We start from the raw sequence: 13,551 nt of genomic DNA, 5'->3' as shown, positions 1-13,551 counted from the left end.
GGGGAGAGAGAGGGGGAGGGGGAGAGAGAGGGAGAGAGAGAGAGAGAGAAGGGGGGGAAAGGTTAATGTTACAGATGGTAGATGGGAGGAGGGGTGGCTACGTGTCAGCTGTTTAGCAGAGCTCTCCCCCCCCACCCCACCCATTGTAATGTCATACTGTGTATAATACGACCTAGCTCCACAGGGGTGGGTGTGTGGGTGTGTGCTATCTGTTTGTTTGTGTGTGTGTATGTGTGTGTGTCTGTGTGTCTCATAAGCCAAGCCACACTGTAATACCGCTGCAGATATCAACTGGATTTCTGGTGGTTTTCGGGTGTAGAGTTACAGTGCAACCACTCAGGAAGAAGCCACGTAGGAATGGTGATGTTTTAATAACAACATATCCATAATGTCAACATGGATATATGCTTCACTCACCAATACAAATCCCCTGAAACTAGTTTGGGCAGTTGTGACGGTCTAGAATTCACTATCCATGTGTGTGCGTGTGAGCGAGTCTGTGTGTGAGTGTATGCGTGCAGGGGTCGGTCACCGTAGCAATATCAACCAGGAAGAGGAAATTAGGTCGGCTATCTGATATAGTAACACGAGCCCCCCCTCGCATCCAAATATCACAGGCTCTCACACGTCACACGACCCTAGTGTGCGTGAGTCACCCTGTTTTAACTTAGCGAACGCAATATCGCCTGCAACACCGCCAGCAGAGCTAGCATCGACCCTATAGCATAGAAAATATACATAATTTAGCTGACGCTTTTATCCATAGCGACTTCCATTGGTAGTGAGTGCATACTTTTTTCAGTATATATATATATATATATATATATATATATATATATATATATATATATATATATGGTCCTAGCGGTAATCAAAGCCATAAGCTAAAGCGTTGTTAGCGCCACGCGCTAGCTCACTGAGCCGCAGAGGACCAATACCTATTCTTCATGAATTATACATTGGACAGCAGGGAGGGAAGGGAAAAATGGCTGACAACTGCAGGTTATCTCTAAGTAGAGATAAGCAGCATGTCAGAAGAGAGTGAACTGAAGTGTGAGGGTCTCCAGCTACCAACTGGCCTGTGATTGGCTGACAGGCCTGGTAAAGAGCAGCTGAGGGACTGCATTGTTTGTGGGTTGCTCTTTGTATCATATTGCCATATGGATGACTTGTCCCCTCGTCAATGATTCCCTCCATCTTGACTGTCCCTCCTAAAAGACCTCTTCAGCCCCCCCCACCCCCCTCCCCACTACCCCTCTGTCCAGTTCCTCTACTGTTAATAGCAGAATTATGACCGCCAACGGCACCTGTGTCCTAGCATAGATTATTTTCTTATGATGGCTGAGGTACAGATGATTCACTTAATGTAGACTGTTATGGCCATTTTTACTTTGGGCTTTTATTTTGGATGATTTTCTGTTTAATGTTTTGAGTTATATTTCTATTTCATGATTAATGTTTATTTTATGTTTTGGGTTATTTATGTTTTATTCGTAATTGAGTAACAGTGTGGCGTGCGTTATTATCCAACTGGACTAGAACTGTTTTCATCGCAACGGTGGAATTGGTGGCTACAGTAGACAAATGTACTTTGTTGTAAGTCGCTTCGCAAATGTAATGTAAATGTTATGCTATGTCTGTCTGTTTTTATTGTATGTATTCATGTATGTGACCTATGTGTGTTTTTAATGTGGAAATGTATTCTTGAGCTGCACTTCTGCCTGTCGAAGGAGAATTTATTGTCTATCTTGAATCTTGAATCTTGTAAATGAATGTATAAGGGCTGGTCTAAACATGGCCACTTACACACTGACTGTACCCCCTTCATTTCCCCCCCGCCTCGATCCGTGTGTGATAGTGCACAAGTGCACACTTCAGGAGAAGAGTGGGGGGGGGGGGGGGGGCACAGCACATCTCTCTCTCTGTCTCTCTCTGTCTCTCTCTCCCCCCCTCCCGCTGGGAGCAGATATGGATTCGGAGCGATGTCATTGATTTCTGTCTGATTATTTATGCGTGTCACATCCGCAGCATCTGCGAAACAATTACAGTCATGCACCACGCGGGAGGGCCGAGGCCGAGCCGCAGTCTAATCCATCATAATTATGAACACGAGTGCTCTGCAGTGGTGTGTGTGTGTGTGTGTGTGTGTGTGTGTGTGTGTGTGTGTGTGTGTGTGTGTGTGTGTGTGTGTGCGTGTGAGTGTGTGTAGCATGGGGGGCAGAAGAAGAAAAGAGTCTCTGTAAAATATTTGTGAGAGTCCCACAGAAAGAGAGAGAGACAGAGAGAGAAAGAAAGAAAGAAAGAAAGAGAGACAGAGAGAGGGAGAGAAAGAGAGAGAGACAGACAGACAGAGAGACAGAGAGAGAGAGACAGAGAGAGAAAGAAAGAAAGAGAGACAGAGAGAGGGAGAGAAAGAGAGAGAGAGACAGACAGACAGAGAGACAGAGAGAAAGAGACAGAGAGAGAAGGAAAGAGAGCAAGACAGACAAATAGAGAGAGAGAGAAAGAGAGAGAGAGAAATAGGGAGAGAGAAAAAGAAGACAGAAAGAGTGAGACAAGAGAGAAAGAAGGCAGAGAGTGAGACCAGAGAGAGAGAAGACAGAGAGAGTGAAGGCCCTTGCACACCAATGCGTTTTTTACGTCCGTTAAAAAAATAAATTAGAACTCATGTTGTGTCAATCACGCTTGCACACCAATCCGTCATATTCGTCCGTCAAAAAAAAAAAACGCAACAGGTTCGATTTTCTGCGTTTTTCGCGTCCGTCAAAAGCGTTTTGAGAGTAGTTTTTTTTTTTTACTCTGGCCAACTCTGGCCACCGTACGAATGTACACTGAGGTAAACAGTGAGAGACACCACTGAGGTAAAGTAAAGTGAGACTAGATAAGAGAAAGAGATAGCTAAAATAAGAGAAAGTGATGGCCTCCGAGAAGCTAATCCTACTTGTGTCAGAGCACAAAGCTCTTTATGAAAAACAGAGTCGTGATTACAAAGATTCAGAGTACAAAGACAGAATATGGCAGAGTATTGGAGAGCAGACTGGAATCGGGAATGGTATGTATTGATTACGAAAGATTAGACTAGTGGTCATTATTAGTTTTTATTTTTTTATTTTTAAATCATGTTCGAAATAAAAGATTAATTAATTAATTAATTCATTCATTCGTAGACTAGTGATTGTGTTCTGGGTAGCTAGCTAGTTAGGTATGAATGCCATTTAGCAATAAGCTGTCTTGTTTTACTGTATAAAGCAGAAAATGTGGCGCAACTTGCGGGACACATACAGTACATCCGCAAGAAGAGGGATGACAAATGTAGAAGCGGTCAGGGAGCAAGCGTCAATAAAAAATGGAGATACATGGAGGCAATGTCCTTCCTAAAATCGTCCACAACAAAGAGAAGGTAAAGTTAGCCTATCCAGAAATGCACAACAACAATGATGATGATGATGCTTACAGCAGAGTGCAACTTATTAGCCACGAAGTGAGAGGAGCACAAAATCATCCTCACTGCTTGAAGACTCCATGTTGCGTATTGCGAAAGTTCGCAACGTAAAAAAACGCAACGGACTCCGCAACGGACCGGTGTGCAAGGTCTCTGTGCGTAACGTTTTTTTCGGATGACGGATTAAAAAATACGCATGCGTAAACGCACGCATTGGTGTGCAAAGACCTTGAGACCAGAGAGAGAGAAGACAGAGAGAGAGAAGACAGAGAGAGAGAGAAGACCAGAGAGAGAGAAGACAGAGAGAGAAGGCAGAGAGAGAAGGCAGAGAGAGTGAGACCAGAGAGAGAGAAGACAGAGAGAGTGCCACTAATGTCGGTGGACAGCCCCATTAGGCCAGGAGAGTGGTGTCATCCTCTCCTGATTTATGGGTGCGGGGGAGACAGGGGGGAGACAGGGGGTGGTCTGGGCGGGTGGCCCCGTGTCACTCACTAAGATGGAGAGGAAACGTTGCCTGGACTCGCTTAGCATAATCCTTAATCAAAGACTGTCTGTTTTGGTCTGTATCGTGGGAGGCCAGGAGTTTTTCTTTCCCTCCCTGACCATGTGACATGACAAGGACAAACCGGGACCTAAAGTAATAGGTTCTAAACTACTAGGGACACAGTTTTTTCCTGGTCAGGTGGGTCATGCGGTTGAAAAGGGGGGAAAGGGGGAAAACCCCCAGGCCCTAATCATGAGCGTAGTCTGAGGTGATATTATGTGTCTCTTCTCATATTCCGGTAGCTTCCTCCTTCGTTGAGGGGAACTGCTTTGAATGATAATTTGTTTTGTAATCGCCACGGAAACGCGGCCGTAGTCGTAACAGAACTCTCCGGGTTCCCAGGCCCTCTTTAATCAAGAATGTTCCTGAACTTATAAACAGGAAATGATTCAAATATCTGATGCAACGTGGAAGAAACCAATCGAAACACAGGAACGGTATCACTAGGAAATGAATCGGTGTATAGTCATGTCAACCTATAGATCATTGAAATGGTCGCTTCCCTCTTGATTTCTGGTCTCCGAAAACTCGATGGAAACCCAAGTCAGCGAAACCTCTCTCTGTCTGTGCATAAGTAAGAGTAAATCATGTCACATAGTGTGCAGGGGGAGGGGGGGGGGGTAGGGGCTCAGCTCTATAGGACACCACCGCCCCGGCTAGGCCGACCGACCCAACCCGCTACGGTCCAGGGAAGAAAAACATCGGTCCCCAACCTTTAAAAACATAATTGGATCCAGCTTTGAGCTTCCCATGAAAACTCTCTTTCTATAGGAGCTGGTGTAAAAAAGAAAGGGGAGAAAAAAAAAGGAGGAAAAAAAAGGAAAGAAAAAAGATGAATAAATAGCCGGGCCGCGTGGTATGTTTCATTTGGCTGGATGGTGCCTCGTCATTGGGTCTGATTGTTACATCTGGAACGTATTAGAGCTGCTTATGATCACGGAGAGGAGCTGTCACCTTCAGACTCCATCTGGTGTTGCTAGCCTGTGTGCGTGTGTGTGTGTGTGTGTGTATGTGTATATGTGTGTGCGTGTGTGTGTGTGTGTGTGTGTCTGTGTGTGTGTCTGTGTGTACATATGTGCGTGTATGTTTGTGTGTGTGTGTGTGTGTCTGTGTGTACATATGTGCGTGTGTGCGTGTGTGTGTGTACAGATGTGCGTGTGTGTGTGTGTGTGTGTGTACATATGTTCATACAGGTATGTGCGTCTTTGAAAACGGAATCAACAAAGTGAAAACACAAATGAAACGAATGCGCATACCGACAGATTGTAGCGTGAATATCTTAAACAGTCTTATTAGAAGGTTGACCGATCCTTTATGCAGCAACAGCACGGTATACGTATGGTATATATATATATATATTTATATATATAAACATATATATGTTTCGATAGAAGAGGATGGGAGCGCGGGGAAGCTAATAGGTAGCAGACGCTGCTGCTTTTAGATGAGATGTATTCCATCTGTCTGGCATGACTGGCAAAGGGGGGAGAGGGGAGAGAGAGAGGGAGAGAGAGAGAGAGAGAGAGAGAGAGGGAGGGAGAGAGAATGAATTAAAACAGAGCACCTGCTGTGTTTCATCTGACATAAATAGTGGATGTGGGGGTTTCGGAGCTTTAAATGATTGTGACTTTGTGTGTAGAGTGTAGGGAGGGTCAACAGGTTCATTCGGTGCAGTCCCCCCTTCAACTCGAAACACGTTTGAGCTTTTTTGGGGGGGGGGGGCTTTCGGGGGAACAGGAAGAAGGGGGCCCTGTGCTGTGTCTTTAGTTGCAGTACAGAGGTGTGTGTTTTTCTTTTTTTCGTGCTTCTGCGCTCGTTCGTTTCGGGAGACGGAGGACATTGTGGCTCCGGTGCGGCACAGTCGCATTGTCTGAGCAGTGACGACAATAAACACACAGGAAACTGTCAAGCCGCCCGGCTCTGGGCTATGTGGCTGGCTGGCATTAACGATGTCCCCCACCCCCCCTTCCCCACACACACAAACACACCCCTCCCCCCACACACACACACCTCCCCTTGGACCGCCCCCCCCCCCCCCTTGGAGCCCTCCAGTGTGAGAATGCTAAATCCACCACTAACGAGGCCCAGCCACAACAAGACAAGATTGCATGGGAGCTGCTCACTCTCTTTCTCTCTCTCTGTCTCTCTCTCTCCTTCCCTCCCTCCCTGACTATCACAACAGAACCAGCTCAGCCTGTGGCAGACAGCTGTGTGTGAGTGTGAGTGTGAGTGCGTGCGTGTGTGTGCGTGTGTGTGTGTGTGTGTGTGTCATGGGGCAGTTGGAGGAGCGTGAGGTAGTGGTATAGGACAATAGGGAGTATTCAGAAGTTGAATTCAACATTGAAGGGAATTTAAGTAACGTGGATTCTAGTGTCATGTGAAAATTGTGGACCGTTGTGGGTTGTTTATGAAAGGATGTCAGACTATGGTTCGGGACGAGGTCAACAACTGAAGAATAGTCGTGGAGAAAGAACATATCATGGTGAAACAGTCCTTTTTAAATCAGGAAAATACTTTCAGTATACTGTCAAACCTCGGAAGAATGAGAATGATGATGCCACAGAAATAGCCCCCATATCATAAACATATCATCATATCACCTCATCAAGATACTTTCGAATGCATGGCCATAATTCATGAACAGTGGAGCGAGAACACACAGTGGACATCAACTATTAACAAAGCTGGACTAATTCACCGGTTCCCCTGTGGCAGTACTAATGGACCCTGAAGATGATGGTTCAGCGGGGGGGGGGGGGGGGGTGTATTTACACAGCCCTGACCCGTACCACACTGCGCCGTCTCAGATATTTCTCTTTCCACGTGCCTTTCCCCCCCGACGACTTTCCACCACTGCTTCAGCACCTTCCGGTGGAGATCCCTAACTAGGCTAGCCCGGTACGGTTTAGCTCGGCTCAGCTCGGTTCGGTACTGTAGTGTGATTCGAGTGTTATTGTCTTATTGTCCTTTTGTCCGCTTTCTGTCAAGACCCCCCCACAGAATGTACAGTAGAGGACATTACCATGTGGGGTCCCCTCCTCTCTCTCTCTCTCTCTGCCCCCTAAGATCATAATCACTAGTGACACCCTCCCATGATGACGATATGAAATGGGGAAAAGACTTCATTAGATACCTTGGCATATTGGCCAGCAACATAGTCCCCAAGTGCATAGGAATGAATGAATGTCTGGTATTGTCTTATCATGTGTCTTTTTGTTGTGTAATGGGTGCTACATCTTGGTCGCAAACACAATGAATTCTCCCCCGTACGATGGAGAGTGCTTTGGGGTGTCCATAAATGAGTTGTTATGAAAGGAGGAGGGAGGGAGTCTGTTGGGAGTCTGCCACCTCTGCCACCCTCAGGTGAAATTCAGGTCTGATATTCCAAAGCAACGACATCCTCCCTAATAATAATAATAATAAGAAGAAGAAGAAGAAGAAGAAGAAGAAGAAGAAGAAGAAGAAGAAGAAGAAGAAGAAGAAAAAGAAGAAAAAGAAGAAAAAGAAGAAGAAGAAGAAGAAGCAGAAGAAGCAGAAGAAGCAGAAGAAGCAGAAGAAGCAGAAGAAGCAGAAGAAGAAGAAGAAGAAGAAGAAGAAGAAGAAGAAGAAGAAGAAGAAGAAGAAGAAGAAGAAGAAGAAGTAGAAGAAGAAGAAGAAGAAGAAGAAGAAGAAGAATACAATTTGCAGTGTCAGACACTAGCTGGTGTGTTTCTGCACACGAAGTCCACTCCCCTAAAAAAATAAACTGTCCGATTGTAAACATTCCGATGTGTCACACGTGACGTTGCATTTTAGGAAGTGCTTCTCTGGACCGAAAGTAACTGAACGGTCAGTAAATGATTTTCATGATCTCATTCCCCTGATCGCTACTACCGATTAAACATCACCAACACAAGTCGCTTAGAACCATGATGAAGCTTGAATGTGATACCTGGGATTCCACCTAAAAGACAATAATAATAATACTAATACTAATTGAGGTAGTGCTGGGGACACATGGGAAGGGGAGGGGGAGAGGGTTAACTGGTGAAGGCGAACTTGAAGAGGTGGGTTTAGAGGGCCTGTTTAAATGTTGGGAGGGTGTCGGCCTCAAACAATAACAATAAATGGCCCAAAACAAAGACAATAACAAACAATGCTAAAAAAAATGCTCTTAAAAAAATAAAAAGACAGCATTGCTGCCCCGTGTGACTAGCTTGTGTTTTGTTTGTTTGATCCTCTCTCTCTCTCTCTCTCTCCCTGTGTGTGTGTGTGTGTGTGTGTCAATCAGTAACCAAGCCAAGAGGTGAACAGTGACTACAGCAGCACAAACCTGCCCCCGCTGGCCCCCAAGTCCCGCTCCGCTTCACAGGAGACAGAGAGAGAGAGAGACAGAGAGAGAGAGAGAGAGAGGGAGGGAGATCCGCTCCGGGTTTTACCCCGAGCCCAGTGCAGCCTGAGCAGCTTGTCACAGTTGGCTACACCCACACCAACAACAACACACACACCCAAAAAAATCTCTGAGAATCCTGATAACAAAGCCAGAGATCCCAGCTGAGCGCTGTGTGCGTGCGCGCGCACGCACACACACACACACACACATACACACACACACACACGAAAATGGCCAATGTTGACTGTGCTTTGCCCTGCAACAATAGAACTAGATTGGCTGTATCCTGTGGACTAGTGGGTCCATTAGAAGGGTGAATCCACTCATGTCTCATGTTAGCTCTGGACTGCGGTGGAACAGATAACGTGAGAAATCATTGACAACTCGAAAAACAACCGAAAGAAACAGGCTTTCGATCTCATTTAGCTTCCTTCGCGTGGCCAATAAAGAGGCCGAGAGAGACGTGAGAGCTTGGTTGTTTTTTTTATTTCTAACCCGGGATATATGACTCACACCACGCAAATGAATTCACAATGAAATCCCCTTTCCCACCTCCGATAGCGTGCGCCTTTGTTTGTGTGTGTTGTTCTTGTATGCTGTGAAGTGAGTCCCTCCCTTCCCCAAAGCCCTGCACACACACACGCGCACACACACAAACACACACACGCACACACACACACACACACACACACACACACACACACACACACACAGTAATTACACATCAGATCCCTTTACTTATCTCTACCCTCCCTTTACTTCCCTGTTGTTACGGCGTGACAGCTGCTGATTGGACGATGCCGCTATGACCCTCTGTGGTCAGACGGGTGGGCAGACTCGTCCCTGTAAGAATAGCATCCACATTTCAGACTGTTTACCTCAACTTACAATTAGTGCATTCATCTGAATTGAGTGAAACAACTCCATATATATCACAATGACTGCAAGTAGGTGTTTCTATGAAGATTCTACCAAGCGTGGTGTCTCGGCTGGCCTATGTAGCTATGTAGCTATGTGTGTTTGCGGGTATTTATAGCTGGTTAGTTGGTTTTACGGCTCGTAGGCCCGGGGGTAAGTAAGGGCTGGCACACCAGAAGAGTACAGCGGGGTCATTGCCGTCGGCTTGGACAATGTGGGATAGTGTGCAAAGAAAAATGCAATGTCACTTTGGGTACGTAGGCAAATTCTGACAGCTTGAGGTTTCGGAAATGACCGCTCGATCACTATGACTAGGAGGAATAGAACCGCGAGCCAACTGCCAGCTGTTACGCTGCGTGTTGTGTTTTGGGCCGGGCGGGCGAGAGAGCGAACGCTGTGACATAAGAAGTTTGAAGTTCTCCTCCGTGTTCTTAGCGGGGCCCCCGGTGAATCATGAGCGTGATTCATTTCGCCGTAGTAGAGTGTGTCCCGCTGACGCACAAAAAAACTCGATGAAATAATAATTTATTTTTGGCAACTAACCATTGGCCAAAAAACACTCTCCACTCCATCACAGGTAATGCACCGGGCATCACACTGTGTTTTTGTGGAAACCCCAAAGAGAGAGAGAGAGAGAGAAAGAGGAGAGAGAGAGAGAGAGAGGAGAGAGAGAGAGAGGAGAGAGAGAGAGAGAGAGAGAGAGGAGAGAGAGAGAGAGAGAGAGAGAGAGAGAGGAAGGAGAGAGAGAGAGAGAGGAAGGAGAGAGAGAGAGGAAGGCGAGAGCGAGGAGAGAGAGAGAGAGAGGAGGGAGAGAGATTATGAGAGACAGGGAGAGAGGAGAGAGAGTGAGAGAGAGAGATTATGAGAGAGAGGGAGAGAGAGAGAGGGGGAAAGAGAGAGAGAGAGAAAGAGAGAGAGAGCGGTCGAAATAGGAGTGAGGTGTTAGTGGACAGGGTCTATTTGGCTGGACTTGGCAGCCGTACGTGACATTCACCAACAACGACAGCTGCCGCTCGGACCGGGGGACCCGTGGCCCTTCCACCACGCCTCTCAGGTTCAGCCTTGGACTCAGAGCACCCCCACCCCCCAACCTCCCCCCCCACCTTCCCCCACCCCAGCATGGAGAGAGCAGAGATATGGAGGGAGAGCCTCGTAAATCAGGCCCGTACGCCCCCGCACTAAAAAAAACGACCCGCGTCTTTTTTCTCCAGAATAGTCCCGAATATAAGCTCGTTATCTCGAGTGTGTGTTTCCCCTGCTTCACCCAATGGCCCCATTAGTCCGTTCCTGTCTGTCGATAAGAGCGCAGGAGCGCCAGGAGCAGGCGTGCTTTGCGTCCAGAGAGGCAGTATATTTTTGGGGTCAGTAGGGTGACTGACAAGTGGCTTTTTTAGTTGGGCACGCACACACACACACACACACACACACACGCAGGCACACGCACGCATGCAGGAACACATGCGCACGCACGCACACACACATGCACGTATGCAGGAACACACGCTCACACCCACACTCACGCACGTGCACTCTCATGCACACATGCAGGAACACACGCACACACCCACACTCACGCACGTGCACTCTCATGCACGCATGCAGGAACACACGCACACACATACACACACACACACTCACGCACGTACACTCTCACACACACAGACACATCTATACACACACACACACTCACACTCACACTCACACACACACACACACACACACACACACACACACACACACACGCGGTTGTTAAACAGTCTGATGACAAACCCAGCTCTCTAAGAGTTTCTAATGTGTTACGTTTTTACTATTTCCCCCCACTTGATTTCCTCCTGGGCAGCCAAACTTCCACATTGTGAACCGTTAGGCCCTCGCATCATGTGATTAAAAACACATTCGGCGAACAAATCTGAGTGTTTCGGCTCCGGACGTTTGATTTTCTCCCATGTTCAATTCCTCCCAGACTATGTCTTAGGGGCCCACTTCACTGAGGTTTATGCGCCGTAGATCAAATTGGATAGTATAAGTTAAGGAGCGCGTTTAAAAAATAAAAAAAAAGAGAGAGAGAATTCAAAGGACACAAAAAGAGCTGTGGGTTTGGGGTCCTAATTACATTGTTGCTCGCTATGTAATTACACTGTTTCCTAGACTTTAGGATTCTCCATTATTTGTAAGACAGATCATTAAAACGCATCTGTGGTAAAATCACGAGGGACCAGAGACTAGCACTCTTAAAAAGTGCCTGTGTGAAAAGGCTCTAGGAGGACACTTTTGTTGACAAAGGTAGTATTCCAGTCTGGCTGGTTTCAAGTACCACTATTCCCCTAGCCACACTGGCTGTATGGGTAAGCAGTTGGACTGTTTCACATACTCAGATGGTGTGTTTATTTGAACTACGCTGGCTCTCTCTCTCTCACACCATTACCGCAACGCGCTCCAATTAGAACCCTCGTATCTCTGTGTTTAGAGCAGGACTAACCTCTCACCTTGCTCTGAACCCACGCCATCACGCGCACGCATACATACATACACACACACACACACACACACACACACACACACACACACACATATTTCCTATAACAAAGGCATGTTCTGTTAATCTGACACAGTCTGTACCGGATTTGTCATTCCGTTAGCCAAGCGTTTGGGATGTTTCTCATGCTGGACACTGTCCACTGTTAGCTGTTAGCTGTTAGCTGTTAGCATTAGCGCTGGAGTGTAACCTCATCCATGGCTGCCCCTGACCAGTGTAATTGGGTCAGATGACTGGTGTGCGCTACAGGAGTTTAAATCCCTCTCTCTCTCTCTCTCTCTCTCTCTCTCTCTCTCTCTCTCTCTCTCTCTCTTCTGTAGTAAATATAGCCCTGCTGGACTTTGTGCTATGCTATAGTATGCACTCTCTCTAACCCCCCCCCCCGCCCCCCACAGGCCACATTACCCCAGGGTACCCCGTTGGTCATCCTCATGTAAACAACCAGATGGATGGCTTCCACAGTTACTGCTTGTATGCTGATGACATGTCGCAGTCTTAAACAAGTCTTGAAAAGGACACTTGGTAGCGTCGCAAAAGGGAGTATTATAGGGACAGTCTGTCTGTTCTTGAACTTAAACAAAGTCAGGCAGTGTCAGGGAGGGAAGGACTCGTGCACATCGTTCAGAGGCGAAACAACGGGGGCCTTTAACAAGTGCACATTTGGATAACTGCCTCAGGCACACACACACACACACACACACACACACGCTTCCCTGACTCTTTCTCCCAATAACACAGCCACCTCACTCCTCACCTCACGCACTTGTGTCACATGCACTTCGCGGTGCCTATATATTGCACCTTTTTAGACGGTCAGGCCATTGCCTGCTCCCCTTGACAAGTGACGCTCTCAGCGCTACTTTGGCTAACTCAACAAAAGACCTCTGTGTGAGCAGTGTGCAGTGACTCCCCCTCCCCCCATCCCCCTTCAAGATTTGAATGCTGGAATATTGCAAATGGGTATTTTTCCCAAAGGCCTGCGTGGGTCTTGTATTAAAAAAAGGTTTCGGCAGGAAATCACCTGATGAAGATAATTTTTTTAAGATCAACGGGTTGTCCGTGAAGTGTCCTTCTTGAATTCATCTTAGAGTATTGCAACGTTATTGTTTTTTCTTGCTTCTTCCAAAGCCTCTGTCAAAATAAAGAGGTTAGGCAACGTGTGGGATCGGTGCCCAGTGCGGTAACAGCAGTTCAATCATCATCAGTATGAATGAATTGCAAGGGGGATGTTGCCCGGAGCTTTCTATGGAATGGTGCCTTACAGGCGATGTCCAAGTAAACTAGACTGTACGTCTGCTCTGCAACGGTGAATCCCACCAAAGCCAGTTCCACTGGTTTAGTTGACAGAGGACTACACGGCGCCCCGAGCCGTCTTCAAGCTAACCTCAGAGCTCAGAGACACCCTTCTCTCTTTAGTCACGAAAGCGAAACGTCTGCTTAACCTAGACGAATGTTTCTCCTTCACAATTTGGCCCCCCAAAAAAACATAGTATGCTTACAATCGACGGAGGAGGAGATTAACCTGGTGCCCATAATATCTAAGACAGTCTGGTGAACCCAGTTTTAACAACCCCTCTGAGGCCCTCATTCAGAATCCACTCTCCCAACGAGCCTAAAAGTAGTCACTCCTGCGTTGCCCCTAGTATTCCCAGAGGGACTGTCCTGAGGACAACAGTTTTCTGCCAGGCTGCTGAGAGTGTGACCTGTCTGTAGTCTAGGTCGACCATAGGGCTTAGCTG

The sequence above is a fragment of the Nansenia antarctica genome, assembly GCF_963989245.1.
Source record: "Nansenia antarctica genome assembly, chromosome: 6".
In the NCBI taxonomy this organism is placed as follows: Eukaryota; Metazoa; Chordata; class Actinopteri; order Argentiniformes; family Microstomatidae; genus Nansenia; species Nansenia antarctica.
The sequence above is the reverse complement of the archived record's forward strand: the minus strand, read 5'-3'. Positions refer to the sequence as shown.